Source organism: Zea mays, chromosome 8 (assembly GCF_902167145.1).
Source record: "Zea mays cultivar B73 chromosome 8, Zm-B73-REFERENCE-NAM-5.0, whole genome shotgun sequence".
Lineage (NCBI taxonomy): Eukaryota > Viridiplantae > Streptophyta > Magnoliopsida > Poales > Poaceae > Zea > Zea mays.
The window spans coordinates 180169366-180188452 of record NC_050103.1 but is presented as its reverse complement, the minus strand read 5'-3'; positions in this window follow the sequence as shown (position 1 = coordinate 180188452).

Sequence of the window (19087 nt, the reverse complement as noted above, 5' to 3'; positions counted from 1 at the left end):
GAGGCAAGAGCTTTGATTCCCGGAATTTTGGTCCAGCAGAGCCCGTATATGTTTGTGAAAAAAAACTGTTTTAGCTAGGTTTAAAATAGATGATGGGATAGAAGGGAGATAGGGAGGTTGGTGGAGCCTTAACAAGTGTGCCTATGTTATATTAAGGTGTTGTTTGGTTGAATTGGAGGGGCGGTAACCGTGATGGGATTGAATGCAGATGATATCTGTTACAGTGGAATGAATAATACCATTTGTTTGGCTACAATGCTATTTGACATCCTCACGAACAGGAGCGACTGCGGATCGAATAACACGCGTTGAACAGTGATAACCAGATTCCTTAGCTCCGGATCCAATCACGTTGTGATTTGTTATGGGTTGGCCCAATCAAACAGCATGCAACGGGACCCGATGACGATGTAAACCGATCACGGAACAAATATGACGAACCAAACAACTCCTAAATTCAACTAGTATAGTGTTTATAACTTGCAACAACATACAAATTATTCGATAAAATATTAATGTGCAACGATTACATGAAAACGAACAACACATGTATTATTTTTGACCTAAATATCTCACAATTTTTTTGCCAACAACCAATACATTGTTGAGATGCCACTTGAAGGCGGGCGTCCCGGCCTAGGCCATCCTAGCGTCGCGCATCTCCTCCGCATCACCGAGCTGGCCCATGCTACTCACTAGGTTCTCCAGGCAGTCGCACATGGGGCCCACAGTCATCGACCCTAACCCCTTCTTCATGTCGACACCGCTGCAGGGGGCAATGCCACCGGACCCAGGCCAGGAGCCACATAGGCATCCCACATACACAGACGTGATGCATGCGATCCGCGCTCACCACCGGTGTGGCATGCACCGGCTCTTGCAGGTTCTGTGACGTCGGGGAGCCCTATATGAAGCCAGGCTCTGCTCGCACACGAATGAAGTGGCAATGGAAACGCTACCAAAATTGGAATTTAGAAACACCGAGCTCAAATCAAAAGGAGCAACCTTAATCTTTGTCACAGTTGCGGCATGCTCCTTGGCAGCAGCCTGGAAGCTTTGGTGTGCCTCAATGATCTACTAGTGTGCGATGGCCTATGCATGCAGCTCCATCTTGACTTGTTGCAGCTGCTCCCATTGTCGCACGATGCTCTGCAGGTGTTGTTGTTGGATGTCCTTACCGAGCCCTCCACTCCCATAAATGGTGATGGCACATAACTCCTCCAATCCACCTGCCCCTTCCTACACCCACAGCACCCAAAGCAGTCATCCCCTAACGTGCCCACAGGCGTAAAAAAACTTGCAACGAGAGGGTTGAAGAGAGAGGCTACATTTTGGGCGTCCTGTGAGCAAGCAAGCAAGGAACCGCACACACCTCGTAGATAGCTCGATCCTCCAGTTGCCCCGGCTTCTCATGCTCCACGGCATCTTGAACACGCAACAACAGGGAGTGAGTTGGGTAGTGAGTACCGACGGTTGGTGGGAGGAGCGAGGGTTTTGTGCTGTGGGGGAGCGATGATGTGGGCCTACCTCAACAAAATTGGAGTAGAGCGAGAAGCTAGGGACAATGTGCCACTCCTTGTGCCCCCTCGTGGGCTCCATCTACAACGAGTCGACCCTTATCTCTCCTACCACCCTTTGGAATCGAGAGCTACAAGCAGCGACTAGGGTTTTGGCTCGCGATGCTATAAACTGCCGATGGCGGCATCACAGTCACAATAGTGCACGAGTGACTCCAGGGGTAGGGCTGGGGTAGGGTTTAGGGGCAACGAGAAGGGCATTGATTGGGAGACGACAATTTGGGTAGGTATTCCTGTGGGGAGTGGCATGTGATTGGGGGAACAGTAGGTAGAAAGGAGGCGAGGTTGACTGGGCATAGTCGATGTGTGGGTGTGTTGTTAGGCTAGACGTGAGATGCGAGGGAGAGAAACAGACCTAAGCGCTTCGCACGTGACACATGACGATGGTGGAAACAATAGAAACTTGTGCTCTATAGTAGTAGACATATACATACTTCGAATTCTGCTAGAAACCAAAATTGGTTAACACATATAGTAGACTTTGCCATCATGTTTCCATCGTCAAGACATACATAAAATATATTTATGTTATGTTATTTGAGGTCCAAACAAAGAAAACAACTTTTAGAGAGCTAACCAGTGAAATCGACCGGTTTCCGAAACTAGATAGACCGAATTTTTTTAACTTGCTCAAATAAAATAATAGATTGAATCATTGTGCTCCTCTCGTCGAGTTGGCAAAGAAACATATATGAATTCTCTTGTTGGAGTCTAGATAAGTTTTAAAATATTTTCAGCTGTGGACCCACTACAAAATCGACTAAGATGACAGTGATATACATGTTATGTGGCTATTTGGCTCGGTGAAAATTGTTCAAGTCGACTTTTTATATTATAGTCTAAACTAATTAATTTCTAAACTTTTGTCATGTGAAACTTGAAGATTTGGATCTAGATTTCTTTCATATGGAGATAAGATCACCCCCTCAATATAAATAAGAGAATTGCAAATGATTGAGGCATCCAACAACTAATCAAATAAAAAAAATATAATACCTCTCTTTTGTCCATTGAAACCTCATGTAGATGTTCACTCCTTGATCTGATGACCAAAGATGGCACTTAGGTTTGTTGGCCGACCAAGGGCAACATGGCAATGCCATTACCCTAATGGGGTCCCTCACAGACAAGAGCTTCGACGTTTTCTTTACTAGTTTGCCCCAAAACTAGCCATTCTTCTTCATAGAGCAATATGTACTTTATAATACTTTCTAGTACATTATCATGCCCACACATGGCTATAGGGTCAATGCACATATTGAATAGTTATCTTGAGCACGTCTGTAGCCTAAGTCTTGACAATAGTGCATCTATCTTTCCATAACGTCTCACATCATATTTAATATGATATACAAAATACTTATTTGTATCGACATGAGACCATCATGGGTAGATCTCAAATGTGGTATCGTACCTTTTAGGGTTATCATGCCTCTAGTGGAGGCTAGATGTGTTTTGTTGACTTGTGGGTACCTTCATACTTAGTCATTGTATGAGTCATTTTGTCTCTTTAGGAAACCTAGGGCCTAACGATTTGAATTATTGAACGCCAAGGACCTTTGAGATCTAGGGGGTAGGGGGCCTTAAACGACAAAGGAAATGTCTAAGAGTCATATTGTTAGGAGCATCCCAGAGTTGAGGAGAGAAAGTACGAACATAACAAATGGAGAGAATGAATTGTATTGAATAAAAATTTGTACATATTGGGCGATATTTATAGGGGGGCATCTTTATAATTCATGTGTAAATACTTTTCTACCCATAAATATTATATTAGAGTAGTTTGTTACATGAGGGTAATATGGTCATTGTTCATCTCCTTTTACCAGTCCTTGTGAATGGTTAATCTTCGCAAGTATGTCTATGTGTCTAGCAAATATTTTCTGACTTCATGTCCTAAGGACTTAGAGTAGTTATTTGCATAGAGGCTCCATAAGATGTTTGACTTTGTATATCGTCTTTGTTGGTGAAGCTTCATGCGTATAACCTTCATGGGTGAAGCTTTGCACATCCTTTATTTGCTACAAGAGATTTAGAGCGAAGGTCGAAGTCTTTGCATTTTATAATTAGTATATCTTTCTCTTTTTTGATTGCTTTAACTAACACAAAGTCAACTGTGCGAGCCCATGTTGACAACAATTGTACATTAGTTAACTCTAAATTGTCAAGGGACATGTTTACCTATGGTGAAATTTCAAACATAGCCCCTCGTGAGCAAAGGCCTACTCAGGTCTGAATCTTATGAAGTCATGATTTCCTGCAAAGATTATAATGTTGTCTTTGAACTTCAGAGTTGACTATATCATTGAAGTTTGACCATTATGGTTGAACATTTGTTTTGACCAAAGTTGCCTGTAAATATTGTGCTTAAGGACTGTGTATTCCTCTATATTCCTTGCGTTCATGTGATCTTATTGTTGATCTAGGCATTATGAAGCTTTTGGGGGGAAATTTTCTTGCTTGACAGACTTGTTGGTTATATTCATAGTGTCTACAGAAGAACATGCCTTCATTGCTTCTATGGGTTCTAATTAAGATCTAGTGATGTTGAGGTTTCATAATCTGAGTTTGTTGATAATAAGGCAAAGTCTCTGAAATTTGGTGTATCCCTTATGAATGAATCCACCTTGCTCCATTTGTTCAAAGGAGTTCATTGGTTTGTGAACATGTTTTGTTTCTAGGGACAAAATGGTTCCAAAGCTGGAAGCAAATGAGTGTGTTGTGTTTAAGTATTTTTAGCATCGGGGTTTGGTTCCCTATTCATGACATAATGGAATAAAGTTTTGATGCATATAACATAGAGATGCATCATTTAACCCCCAATGACATATCAAAGACAACACTTTTCATTTGGGTTGTAAAGTCATAAGAAGTTACCCCAATGTTGTTGCTTTTTGTGCTTTGCATGAGATGCATTACCAGTTCAAGAATCAAATTGTTGATGGAGTAAAAGCTATTAATTATTTTGGTTGTTGAAAAAACCATGTTGTAATATCAAATAAATTATTCCTCCTATAAAAAACCAAATGGCATGACAATTAGCTAAAGTATTGGTTTTACCATAAAGTTCCAATGCTTGAGGAAAAAGAACAAGGTGGTAGGATGTTGAAGAGGTATCCCTTGGCTACAAGGATGGGAAAACACTTTTGATGCACACCTTCTTTCGAAGACGCTCTCATCTTAAAGAATGTGGAGAGAGTGTATGGACTTGTCGCTTTGCTTCAAGCAGATAAGATCTTATTTAGGAGTATGTGGCTGCTTCGCAGAAGTTGAGCTCAAGTTCGGTTCCATCAGAAGAAGGTTATATCAAAACAATACAAGTTTCATGATTTTGAAATTGCTTGGACCCAACGTTTCAAAATGGATGTCGAGTTTTTTTGAAGTCATGGAGCTAAGGGCTTGTGAGATGATTGATAAGTTTATAAACAAGGAGAAAAATTTACTACTCGAGATTGTTGGTCTTGATTATAAACACTTCAATTAGATATTCAAAATTGGAAATATCTCATATGTTGCAGCTATGGAAGTTATCTGATCTCTAGAAGATCGATAAGCGGGAGACATGCATTCACAAGATACGTGTGACCTACCATAATGTAAAGGTTTGGCTTTGCAGGAGGGTGCTAAGATTGTTGAGGGTCAAGCAAAAGTTATGTGTGCTAATAGTCCGGCTACCAAGGTCACATCGTTGTGTATGAAGCCCCTTTAGTGAAAGTTGGAGCACATAAGAGTACTAATTTTGCGTGTGTCAATTTTGACGATGATGACGATGTATTTGATGAGGAAGCCGAAGAGACAAGAGTTTCTCATTTGAATGAAAGCACTATCGATGTGAGTGTCAATTTTGGCGATGATGATGTATTTGATAAGGAAGTCAAAGAGCAGGAGTTGCTCATTTGAATGAAAGCACTATCGATGCCAGTACTAGTGGTCAGGTATCTAGACACCTTGAAGAGTGTGTTCCATTGGTAAGTTATTTTCGTCATGAATTATTATTATTAATGGGTGTCAACTATAACCTAGAGAAAGGAACGCCAAAAATGTGCAAAGGCCCCTACCTGGTGCGCCAACTGGTGGTGTTTCAAACTAGCACAAACAAGCAAATTTGTGTAGGCGCGTTTTTGATTTAGATGTTGTGCTAAGTGGGCGCAAGATTTATACTGGTTTAGGTGGAACATCACTACTTCCAATCTTCGGTGGCTCGCACTATGGGCACCTTGTTGCTCATAGTAGGGGTTACAAGTGGGCGAGAGAGGAAATGATCCCAAGTCTCTGTGTGTGCACAATAAAGTGTCTACGTATCGGGTGCCTCTCTCTTCTCATCAAGCCAACCCTCCTCGTTTTATAGATCAAGGAGGGGCGGTTACTGATATCTTCACTTGGAAGGGACCGTCGTGCTGGGTAAAATGAAACGATCCAACTTCGGCAAAAACCTTGTTGATATTTGTCCTCGTATGACTCCTTGTCATGTTCCTCTAAGTCCACCGGGTAAGTGTGCTGGCGATGGGAGTCTGAACGTCATCATTACTCCCTCTATCCTCCTTTTCCCACGCTGACCCTCAGTCTTTGTAGCCTGATGAAAGGGAATTAGGCTTACACATATTTTCCTAATTAATTTTGGTGGTTAAATTGCCCAACACAAATAATTGGACTAACTAGTTTGCTCTAGTGTACAAGTTATACAGGTGTCAAAGGTTCACACTTAGCCAATAAAAATACCAAGTATGGGGTTCAACAAAGAGAGCAAGGGATAACCGAAGGCACCTCTGGTCTGGCGCACCGGACTGTCCGGTATGCCACCGGACAGTGTCCGGTGCACCAGGGGACTTCACGCTGAACTCTTCACCTTCGGGAAAATCCAGAGGCGCTCCTGAAAGGGAATTAGGCTTACACCTAGTTCCTAAATAATTTTGGTGGTTGAATTGCCCAACACAAATAATTGGACTAACTAGTTTGCTCTAGTGTATAAGTTATACAAGCGCCAAAGGTTCACAACAAGCCAATTAAAAAGACCAATGTTGGGTTCCAAGTAAAGAGCTAAAAGCATACCGAAGTGTGCCCTGGTCTGGCGCACCGGACATGTCCGGTGCACCACCGGACATTCTACAGTACCTGTCCGGTGCACCAGGGGACACCGCACTGAACTCCTCAGCTTCGGGAATTCTCAGAGCCGGCGCGCTATAATTCACCGGACTGTCCGGTGCTCCAAGAGGACGCGACTCTGGAACTTGGCAGCCTCGGGAAATCAGAACGGCCGCTCCGCTATAATTCACCGGACATGTCCGGTGTACACCGGACTGTCCGGTGTAACTCCGGAGCAACGGCTATTTCGGCGCCAACGGCTACCTGCAGCGCATTTAATGCGCGCCAGAAGCGCGCAGAAGTCAGGCACGCGCGTACTGGCATACCGGACATTGAACAGTACATGTCCGGTGTGCACCGAACATCGAGGCGGGCCCAGAAGACAGAACTCCAACGGTCAAATTCCAACGGCTTTGGTGACGTGGCTGGCGCACCGGACATGTCCGGTGTACACCGGACTATCCAGTGCACCATACGACAGACAGCCTCCACCAACGGTCATGTTTGGTGGTTGGGGCTATAAATACCCCAACCACCCCACCATTCATTGCATCCAAGTTTTCCACTTCTCAACCACTTACAAGAGCTAGGCATTCAATTCTAGACACACCAAAGAGATCAAATCCTCTCCAATTCCACACAAGGCTTTAGTGATTAGCGAGAGAGATTTGTCGTGTTCTTTTGAGCTCTTGCGCTTGGATTGCTTCTTTTCTTTCTCACTTGTTCTTGTGATCAAAACTCCATTGTAATCAAGGCAAGAGGCACCAATTGTGTGGTGGCCCTTGCGGGGAAGTTTTGTTCCCGGTTTTGATTTGAGAAGAGAAGCTCACTCGGTCGGAAGGACCGTTTGAGAGAGGGAAAGGGTTGAAAGAGACCCGGTCTTTGTGACCACCTCAACGGGGAGTAGGTTTGCAAGAACCGAACCTCGGTAAAACAAATCCGCGTGTCACAGCTCTTATTTGCTTGCGATTTGTTTTGCACCCTCTCTCCCGGACTCGATTATATTACTAACGCTAACCCGACTTGTAGTTGTGTTTATATTTGTAAATTTCAGTTTCGCCCTATTCACCCCCCTCTAGGCGACTATCAATTGGTATCGGAGCCCGGTGCTTCATTAGAGACTAACCGCTCGAAGTGATGTCGGGAGATCACACCAAGAAGGAGATGGAGACCGGCGAAAAGCCCACTACAAGCCACGGGAGCACTTCATCGGAAGAGTCCCGCATCAAGAGGAAGGAGAAGAAAAAGGACTCCTCCAAAGGGAAGGAGAAGAAATCTTCTTCACACCACAAAGAGAAGAAGGAGAAATCCTCTTCCCACAAGCCGCATCGGAGTGGGGACAAGAAAAAGAGGATGAGGAAGGTGGTCTACTACGAGACCGACTCTTCATCGACATCCACCTCCGGCTCCGACGCGGCATCCGTCACTTCAAAACGCCAAGAGCGTAAGAAGTATAGTAAGATCCCCCTACGCTACCCTCGCATTCCTAAACATACACCTTTACTTTCCGTCCCATTAGGCAAACCACCAACATTTGATGGTGAAGATTATGCTAGGTGGAGTGATTTAATGCGATTTCATCTAACCTCACTCCACAAAAGTATATGGGATGTTGTTGAGTTTGGTGCACAGGTACCATCCGTAGGGGATGAGAACTATGATGAAGATGAAGTAGCCCAAATCGAGCACTTCAACTCCCAAGCCACAACCATACTCCTCGCCTCTCTAAGTAGAGAGGAATATAACAAGGTGCAAGGGTTGAATACTGCGAAGGAGATTTGGGATCTACTCAAGACCGTGCACGAGGGTGATGAACTCACCAAGATCACCAAACGGGAAACGATCGAGGGGGAGCTCGGTCGCTTCCGTCTTCGCCAAGGGGAGGAGCCACAAGATATGTACAACCGGCTCAAAACCTTGGTGAACCAAGTGCGTAACCTCGGGAGCAAGAAATGGGATGACCACGAGGTGGTTAAGGTTATTCTTAGATCACTCATCTTCCTTAACCCCACTCAAGTTCAATTAATTCGTGGTAATCCTAGATACACACTAATGACTCCCGAGGAAGTTATCGGGAATTTTGTGAGCTTTGAATGTATGATCAAGGGCTCAAAGAAGATCAACGAGCTTGATGATCCCTCCACATCCGAAGCACAACCGGTGGCATTCAAGGCGACGGAGGAGAAGAAGGAGGAGTCTACACCAAGTAGACAACCAATCGACGCTTCAAAGCTCGACAACGAGGAGATGGCTTTAATCATCAAAAGCTTTCACCAAATCCTCAAGCAACGGAAGGGGAAGGATTACAAATCCCGTTCCAAGAAGGTTTGCTACAAGTGTGGTAAGCCCGGTCACTTTATTGCTAAATGTCCATTATCAAGTGATAGTGACAGGGATAACGACAAGAAGGGCAAGAGGAGAGAAAAAAAGAGGTACCACAAGAAGAGGGGCGGCGATGCCCACGTGTGCCGCGAGTGGAACTCCGACGAGAGCTCCACCGACTCCTCCGACGACGAGGACGCCGCCAACATCGCCGTCACCAAGGGACTCCTCTTCCCCAACGTCAGCCACAAGTGCCTCATGGCAAAGGACGGCAAGAGGAAGAAGGTTAAATCAAAATCCTCCACTAAATATGAATCTTCTAGTGATGATAATGCTAGTGATGAGGAAGATAATTTGCGTACCCTTTTTGCCAACCTTAACATGGAACAAAAAGAAAAACTAAATGAGCTAATTAGTGCCATCCATGAAAAGGATGATCTCTTGGATTCCCAAGAGGACTTCCTAATCAAGGAAAATAAAAAGCATGTTAAAGTTAAAAATGCTTATGTTCTAGAGGTAGAAAAATGTGAGAAATTAACTAGTGAGCTAAGCACATGCCATAACACTATTGCCAACCTTAGAAATGAAAATGCTAATTTGTTAGCTAAGGTTGATTCTCATGTTTGTAATGTTTCAACTTCCAATTCTAGAGATGATAATGATGATTTACTTGCTAGGATTGAAGAATTGAACATTTCACTTGCTAGCCTTAGAAATGAAAATGAAAAATTGCTTGCTAAGGCTAATGATTTTGATGTTTGCAATGCTACTATTTCCGACCTTAGAACTAAGAATGGTATGTTACATGCTAAGGTTGTAGAATTAAAATCTTGCAAGCCCTCTACATCTATCGTTGAGCATGTATCTATTTGTACTAGGTGTAGAGATGTTGATATTAATGCTATTCATGATCACATGTCTTTAATTAAACAGCAAAATGATCATATAGCAAAATTAGATGCAAAAATTGCTGAGCATAACTTAGAAAATGAAAAATTTAAATTTGCTCGTAGTATGCTTTTATAATGGGAGACGCCCTGGCATCAAGGATGGCATTGGCTTCCAAAGGGGAGACAATGTCAAACTTAATGCCCCTCCTAAAAGATTGTCTAATTTTGTCAAGGGCAAGGCTCCCATGCCTCAGGATAACGAGGGTTACATTTTGTACCCTGCCGGTTATCCCGAGAGCAAAATTAGGAGGATTCACTCTAGGAAGTCTCACTCTGGTCCTAACCATGCTTTTATGTATAAGGGTGAGACATCTAGCTCTAGGCAACCAACCCGTGCTAAGTTGCCTAAGAATAAAACTCCTAGTGCATCAAATGAACATAGTCTTTCTTTTAAAACGTTTGATGCATCTTATGTTTTGACTAACAAATCCGGCAAAGTAGTTGCCAAATTTGTTGGGGGCAAACACAAGGGATCAAAGACTTGTGTTTGGGTACCCAAAGTTCTTGTTTCTAATGCCAAAGGACCCAAAACCGTTTGGGTACCTAAAGTCAAGAACTAAAATTGTTTTGTAGGTTTATGCATCCGGGGGCTCAAGTTGGATACTCGACAGCGGGTGCACAAACCATATGACAGGGGAGAAAAAGATGTTCTCCTCCTACGAGAAAAACCAGGATCCCCAACGAGCTATCACATTCGGGGATGGAAATCAAGGTTTGGTCAAAGGTTTGGGTAAAATAGCTATATCCCCTGACCATTCCATTTCCAATGTTTTTCTTGTTGATTCATTAGATTACAATTTGCTTTCTGTATCTCAATTATGCAAAATGGGCTACAACTGTCTCTTTACTGATATAGGCGTCACTGTCTTTAGAAGAAGTGATGGTTCAATAGCATTTAAGGGTGTGTTAGAGGGTCAACTATACTTAGTAGATTTTGATAGAGCTGAACTCGACACATGCTTAATTGCTAAGACTAACATGGGTTGGCTCTGGCACCGCCGACTAGCCCATGTTGGGATGAAGAATCTTCATAAGCTTTTAAAGGGAGAACACATTTTAGGACTAACAAATGTTCATTTTGAGAAAGACAGGGTTTGTAGCGCATGCCAAGCAGGAAAGCAAGTTGGTGCCCATCATCCACACAAGAACATCATGACGACCGACAGGCCGCTTGAGCTACTTCACATGGATCTATTCGGCCCGATTGCTTACATAAGCATCGGCGGGAGTAAGTATTGTCTTGTAATAGTGGATGATTATTCTCGCTTCACTTGGTTGTTCTTTTTGCAGGAAAAATCTCAAACCCAAGAAACCTTAAAGGGATTCTTGAGACGAGCTCAAAACGAGTTCGGCTTAAGGATCAAGAAAATTAGAAGCGACAACGGGACGGAGTTCAAGAACTCTCAAAACAAAGGCTTCCTTGAGGAGGAGGGCATCAAGCATGAGTTCTCTTCTCCCTACACGCCACAACAAAATGGTGTAGTGGAGAGGAAGAATCGAACTCTATTAGACATGGCAAGGACCATGCTTGATGAGTACAAGACTTCGGATCGGTTTTGGGCCGAGGCGGTCAACACCGCCTGCTACGCCATCAACCGGTTATATCTACACCGAATCCTCAAGAAGACATCCTATGAACTCCTAACCGGTAAAAAGCCCAACATTTCATATTTTAGAGTCTTTGGTAGCAAATGCTTTATTCTTGTTAAAAGAGGTAGAAAATCTAAATTTGCTCCTAAGACTGTAGAAGGCTTTTTACTAGGATATGATTCAAACACAAGGGCATATAGAGTCTTTAACAAGTCCTCTGGACAAGTTGAAGTTTCTTGTGACGTTGTGTTTGATGAAACTAACGGCTCTCAAGTAGAGCAAGTTGATCTTGATGAGATAGGTGATGAAGAGGCTCCGTGCATCGCGCTAAGGAACATGTCCATTGGGGATGTGCGTCCTAAGGAATCCGAAGAGCCTCCAAATGCACAAGATCAACCATCCTCCTCCACGCAAGCATCTCCACCAACTCAAAATGAGGATGAGGCACAAAATAATGAAGGAGAAGATCAAGCAAATGAGCCACCTCAAGATGACGACAATGATCAAGGGGGAGATGCAAATGAGGAAGACAAGGAGGATGAGGAACAAAGGCCGCCACACCCAAGAGTCCACCAAGCAATCCAACGAGATCACCCCGTCGACACCATCCTCGGCGACATTCATAAGGGGGTAACTACTAGATCTCGTGTTGCACATTTTTGTGAGCATTACTCTTTTGTTTCCTCTATTGAGCCACACAGGGTAGAGGAAGCACTCCAAGATTCGGATTGGGTGGTAGCGATGCAAGAGGAGCTCAACAACTTCACTAGGAATGAGGTATGACATTTAGTTCCACGTCCTAACCAAAATGTTGTAGGAACCAAATGGGTCTTCCACAACAAGCAAGATGAGCATGGTGTGGTGACAAGGAACAAAGCTCGACTTGTGGCCAAGGGATACTCCCAAGTCGAAGGTTTGGATTTTGGTGAAACCTATGCACCCGTAGCTAGGCTTGAGTCAATTCGCATATTATTGGCCTATGCTACTTACCATGGCTTTAAGCTTTATCAAATGGACGTGAAAAGTGCCTTCCTCAATGGACCAATCAAGGAAGAGGTCTATGTTGAGCAACCTCCCGGCTTTGAAGACAGTGAGTACACTAACCATGTCTATAAGCTCTCTAAGGCGCTTTATGGGCTCAAGCAAGCCCCAAGAGCATGGTATGAATGCCTTAGAGATTTCCTTATTGCTAATGGCTTCAAAGTCGGAAAGGTCGATCCTACGCTCTTTACCAAAACACTTGAGAATGATTTGTTTGTATGCCAAATTTATGTTGATGATATTATATTTGGGTCTACTAACGAATCTACATGTGAAGAGTTTAGTAGGATCATGACACAAAAGTTCGAGATGTCGATGATGAGGGAGTTGAAGTACTTCTTGGGATTTCAAGTGAAGCAACTCCAAGAGGGCACCTTCATTAGCCAAACAAAGTACACTCAAGACATTCTCAACAAGTTTGGGATGAAGGATGCCAAGCCCATCAAGGCACCCATGGGAACTAATGGGCATCTCGACCTCGACACGGGAGGTAAGTCTGTGGATCAAAAGGTATACCGGTCAATGATAGGTTCTTTGCTATACTTATGTGCATCTCGACCGGACATTATGCTTTCCGTATGCATGTGTGCAAGATTCCAAGCCGACCCTAAGGAAGCTCACCTTACGGCCGTAAAACGAATCTTGAGATATTTGGCTTATACACCTAAGTTTGGGCTTTGGTATCCTAGGGGATCCACATTTGATTTGATTGGTTATTCGGATGCCGATTGGGCGGGGTGCAAAATCAATAGGAAGAGCACATCGGGGACTTGCCAGTTCTTGGGAAGATCCTTGGTGTCTTGGGCTTCAAAGAAGCAAAATTCGGTCGCTCTTTCCACCGCCGAAGCCGAGTACATTGCCGCAGGCCATTGTTGCGCGCAATTGCTTTGGATGAGGCAAACCCTGCGGGACTACGGTTACAAATTAACCAAAGTCCCTTTGCTATGTGATAATGAGAGTGCAATCAAGATGGCGGATAATCCCGTCGAGCATAGCCGCACTAAACACATAGTCATTCGGTATCATTTTCTTAGGGATCACCAACAAAAGGGAGATATCGAGATTTCATATATTAACACTAAAGATCAATTAGCCGATATCTTTACCAAGCCTCTTGATGAACAAACTTTTAACAAACTTAGGCATGAGCTAAATATTCTTGATTCTAGGAACTTCTTTTGTTAAATTGCACACATAGCTCATTTATATACCTTTGATCATGTCTCTTTCATATGCTATGACTAATGTGTTTTCAAGTTCATTTCAAACCAAGTCATAGGTGTATTGAAAGGGAATTGGAGTCTTCGGCAAAGACAAAAGGCTTCCACTCCGTAACTCATTCTTCGCCGTCACTCCAAGCTGAAAGGGAATTAGGCTTACACCTAGTTCCTATATAATTTTGGTGGTTGAATTGCCCAACACAAATCTTTGGACTAACTAGTTTGTCCTAGTGTATAAGTTATACAGGTGCTAAAGGTTCACACTTAGCCAATAAAAAGACCAAGAGTTGGGTTCAACAAAAGAGCAAAGGGCCAACCGAAGGCACCTCTGGTCTGGCGCACCGGACTGTCCGGTGTGCCACAGGACAGTGTCCGGTGCAGCACCGGACATGTCCGGTGCACCAAAGGACTCCAACGCAAACTCGCCACCTTCGGGAATTTCCAGAGGCGACTCCGCTATAATTCACCGGACTGTCCGGTGTACACCGGACAGTGTCCGGTGCTCCAAGGAAGAGAGGCCTCAGGAACTCGCCAGCTTCGGGAATCTCCAACGGCTAGTCCGCTATATTTCACCGGACATGTCCGGTGTGCACCGGACTGTCCGGTGCAACTCCGGAGCAACGGCTACTCGGCGCCAACGGCTACCTGCGGCGCAATAAATGCGCGTGCAGCGCGCGCAGAAGTCAGGCGCGCCCATACTGGCGCACCGGACAAGGAACAGTGCATGTCCGGTGTGCACCGGACACCCAGGCGGGCCCACAAGTCAGAAGCTCCAACGGTCAGAATCCAACGGCAGTGATGACGTGGCGGGGGCACCGGACATGTCCGGTGTGCACCGGACTGTCCGGTGCGCCATCGAACAGACAGCCTCCCAACGGCCACTTTTGGTGGTTGGGGCTATAAATACCCCCAACCACCCCACCATTCATTGCATCCAAGTTTTCCACTTCCCAACTACTACAAGAGCTCTAGCATTCAACTCTAGACACACCAAAGAGATCAAATCCTCTCCAAATTCCACACAACGCCATAGTGACTAGAGAGAGTGATTTGTTTGTGTTCTTTCGAGCTCTTGCGCTTGGATTGCTTCTTTTCTTTCTCACTTGTTCTTGTGATCAAAACTCCATTGTAATCAAGGCAAGAGGCACCAATTGTGTGGTGGCCCTTGCGGGGAAGTTTTGTTCCCGGCTTTGATTTGAGAAGAGAAGCTCACTCGGTCCGAGGGACCGTTTGAGAGAGGGAAGGGTTGAAAGAGACCCGGCCTTTGTGGCCTCCTCAACGGGGAGTAGGTTTGCGAGAACCGAACCTCGGTAAAACAAATCCGCGTGTCACACTCTTCATTTGCTTGCGATTTGTTTTGCGCCCTCTCTCGCGGACTCGTTTATATTTCTAACGCTAACCCGGCTTGTAGTTGTGTTTATATTTGTAAATTTCAGTTTCGCCCTATTCACCCCCCTCTAGGCGACTATCAATTGGTATCAGAGCCCGGTGCTTTATTAGAGCCTAACCGCTCGAAGTAATGTCGGGAGATCACGCCAAGAAGGAGATGGAGACCGGCGAAAAGCCCACTACAAGCCATGGGAGCACTTCATCGGAAGAGTCCCGCACCAAGAGAAAGGAGAAGAAGAAGAGCTCCTCCAACAAAGGGAAGGAGAAGAAATCTTCTTCTCACCACAAAGAGAAGAAGGAGAAATCTTCTTCTCACAAGCCGCATCGGAGTGGGGACAAGCACAAGAGGATGAGGAAAGTGGTCTATTACGAGACCGACACTTCATCAACATCTACCTCCGGGTCCGACGCGGCATCCGTCACTTCTAAGCGCCAAGAGCGCAAGAAGTATAGTAAGATCCCTCTACGATACCCTCGCATTTCTAAGCATACACCTTTACTTTCCGTCCCATTAGGCAAACCACCAACTTTTGATGGTGAAGATTACGCTAGGTGGAGTGATTTAATGCGATTTCATCTAACCTCGCTCCACAAAAGTATATGGGATGTTGTTGAGTTTGGTGCACAGGTACCATCCGTAGGGGATGAAGACTATGATGAGGATGAGGTGGCCCAAATCGAGCACTTCAACTCTCAAGCAACAACAATACTCCTCGCCTCTTTAAGTAGAGAGGAGTATAACAAAGTTCAAGGGTTGAAGAGCGCCAAGGAGGTTTGGGATGTGCTCAAAACCGCGCACGAGGGAGATGAGCTCACAAAGATCACCAAGCGGGAAACGATTGAGGGGGAGCTCGGTCGGTTCCGGCTTCGCAAAGGGGAAGAGCCACAACACATGTACAACCGGCTCAAGACCTTGGTGAACCAAGTGCGCAACCTCGGGAGCAAGAAGTGGGACGACCACGAAATGGTTAAGGTTATTCTAAGATCTCTCATTTTCCTTAACCCCACTCAAGTTCAATTAATTCGTGGTAATCCTAGATATACTAAAATGACCCCCGAGGAAGTTATCGGGAATTTTGTAAGTTTTGAGTGCATGATCGAAGGCTCGAGGAAGATCAACGAGCTTGATGATCCCACCACATCCGAAGCTCAACTCGTCGCATTCAAAGCGACGGAGGAAAGAAAGGAGGAGTCTACACCAAGTAGACAACCAATCGACGCCTCCAAGCTTGACAATGAGGAGATGGCACTCGTCATCAAGAGCTTCCGCCAAATCCTCAAACAACGGAAGGGGAAGGATTACAAGTCCCGTTCCAAGAAGGTTTGCTACAAGTGTGGTAAGCCCGGTCACTTCATTGCTAAATGTCCATTATCAAGTGACAGTGACAGGGATAACGACAAGAAGGGCAAGAGGAGAGAAAAGAAGAGGTACTACAAGAAGAGGGGCGGCGATGCCCATGTTTGTCGGGAGTGGGACTCCGACGAAAGCTCAAGCGACTCCTCCGACGACGAGGACGCCGCCAACATCGCCGTCACCAAAGGACTTCTCTTCCCAAACGTCGGCCACAAATGCCTTATGGCAAAGGACGGCAAAAAGAAGGTAAAATCAAGATCCTCCACTAAATATGAAACCTCTAGTGATGAGGATAATGCTAGTGATGAGGAAGATAATTTGCGTACCCTTTTTGCCAACCTCAACATGCAACAAAAAGAAAAACTTAATGAATTGATTAGTGCCATCCATGAAAAGGATGATCTCTTGGACACCCAAGAGGACTTCCTTATTAAAGAAAATAAGAAGCATGTTAAGGTTAAAAACGCTTATGCTCTAGAAATTGAGAAATGTCAAAAACTATCTAGTGAGCTAAGCACTTGCCATGAAACAATAGACAACCTTAGAAATGAAAATGCTAATTTGTTAGCTAAGGTTGATTCTCATGTTTGCAATATTTCAATTCCCAACCCTAGAGATAATAATGATGATTTGCTTACTAGGATTGAAGAATTGAACATTTCTCTTGCTAGTCTTAGATTAGAAAATGAAAATTTGATTGCTAAGGCTAAAGATTTTGATGTTTGCAAAGATACAATTTCCGATCTTAGAGATAAAAATGATATTCTACATGCTAAGATTGTTGAACTTAATTCTTGCAAACCATCTACATCTACCATTGAGCATGTCACTATTTGTACTAGATGTAGAGATATTGATGTTGATGCTATTCATGATCACATGACTTTAATTAAACAACAAAATGATCATATAGCAAAATTAGATGCTAAAATTGCCGAGCATAACTTAGAAAATGAAAAATTTAAATTTGCTAGAAGTATGCTCTATAATGGGAGACGCCCCGACATCAAGGATGGCATTGGATTCCAAAGGGGAGACAATGACAAACTTACTACCCCTCCTAAAAGATTATCTAATTTTGTTAAGGGCAAGGCTCCCATGCCTCAGGATAACGAGGGTTACATTTTGTACCCTGCCGGTTATCCTGAGAGCAAAATTAGGAGAATTCATTCTAGGAAGTCTCACTCTGGCCCTAATCATGCATTTTTGTATAAGGGTGAGACATCTAGCTCTAGGCAACCAACCCGTGCTAAGTTGCCTAAAAGGAAAACTCCTAGTGCATCAAATGAGCATGACATTTCATTTAAAACTTTTGATGCATCTTATGTTTTAACTAACAAATCAGGCAAAGTAGTTGCCAAGTATGTTGGGGGCAAGCACAAGGGATCAAAGACTTGTGTTTGGGTACCCAAAGTTCTTGTGTCTAATGCCAAAGGACCCAAAACCATTTGGGTACCTAAAATCAAGAACTAAACTTGTTTTGTAGGTTTATGCATCCGGGGGCTCAAGTTGGATACTCGACAGCGGGTGCACAAACCACATGACAGGGGAGAAAAGGAAGTTCTCCTCCTACGAGAAAAACTAGGATCCCCAACGAGCTATCACATTCGGGGATGGAAATCAAGGTTTGGTCAAAGGTCTTGGTAAAATTGCTATATCACCTGACCATTCCATTTCTAATGTTTTTCTTGTAGATTCTTTAGATTACAATTTGCTTTCCGTATCTCAATTATGCAAAATGGGCTACAACTGTCTCTTTACTGATGTAGGTGTCACTGTCTTTAGAAGAAGTGATGATTCAATAGCATTTAAGGGTGTGTTAGAGGGTCAGCTATACTTAGTGGATTTTGATAGAGCTGAACTCGACACATGCTTGATTGCTAAGACTAACATGGGCTGGCTCTGGAATCGCCGACTAGCACATGTTGGGATGAAGAATCTTCACAAGCTTCTAAAGGGAGAACACATTTTAGGACTAACAAATGTTCATTTATAGAAAGACAGGGTTTGTAGCGCATGCCAAGCAGGGAAGCAAGTTGGCACTCATCATCCGCATAAGAACATAATGATGACAGGCCACTGGAGCTCCTACACATGGATCTATTCGGCCCGATCGCTTACATAAGCATCGGCGGGAGTAAGTACTGTCTAGTTATTGTGGATGATTATTCTCGCTTCACTTGGGTATTCTTTCTGCAGGAAAAATCTCAAACCCAAGAGACCTTAAAGGGATTCTTGAGACGGGCTCAAAATGAGTTCGGCTTAAGGATCAAGAAAATTAGAAGCGACAACGGGACGGAGTTCAAGAACTCTCAAATTGAAGGCTTTCTTGAGGAGGAGGGCATCAAGCATGAGTTCTCTTCTCCCTACACTCCACAACAAAATGGTGTAGTGGAGAGGAAGAATCGAACTCTATTGGACATGGCAAGAACCATGCTTGATGAGTACAAGACTTCGGATCGGTTTTGGGCCGAGGCGGTCAACACCGCTTGCTACGCCATCAACCGGTTGTATCTACACCGAATCCTCAAGAAGACATCATACGAACTCCTAACCGGTAAA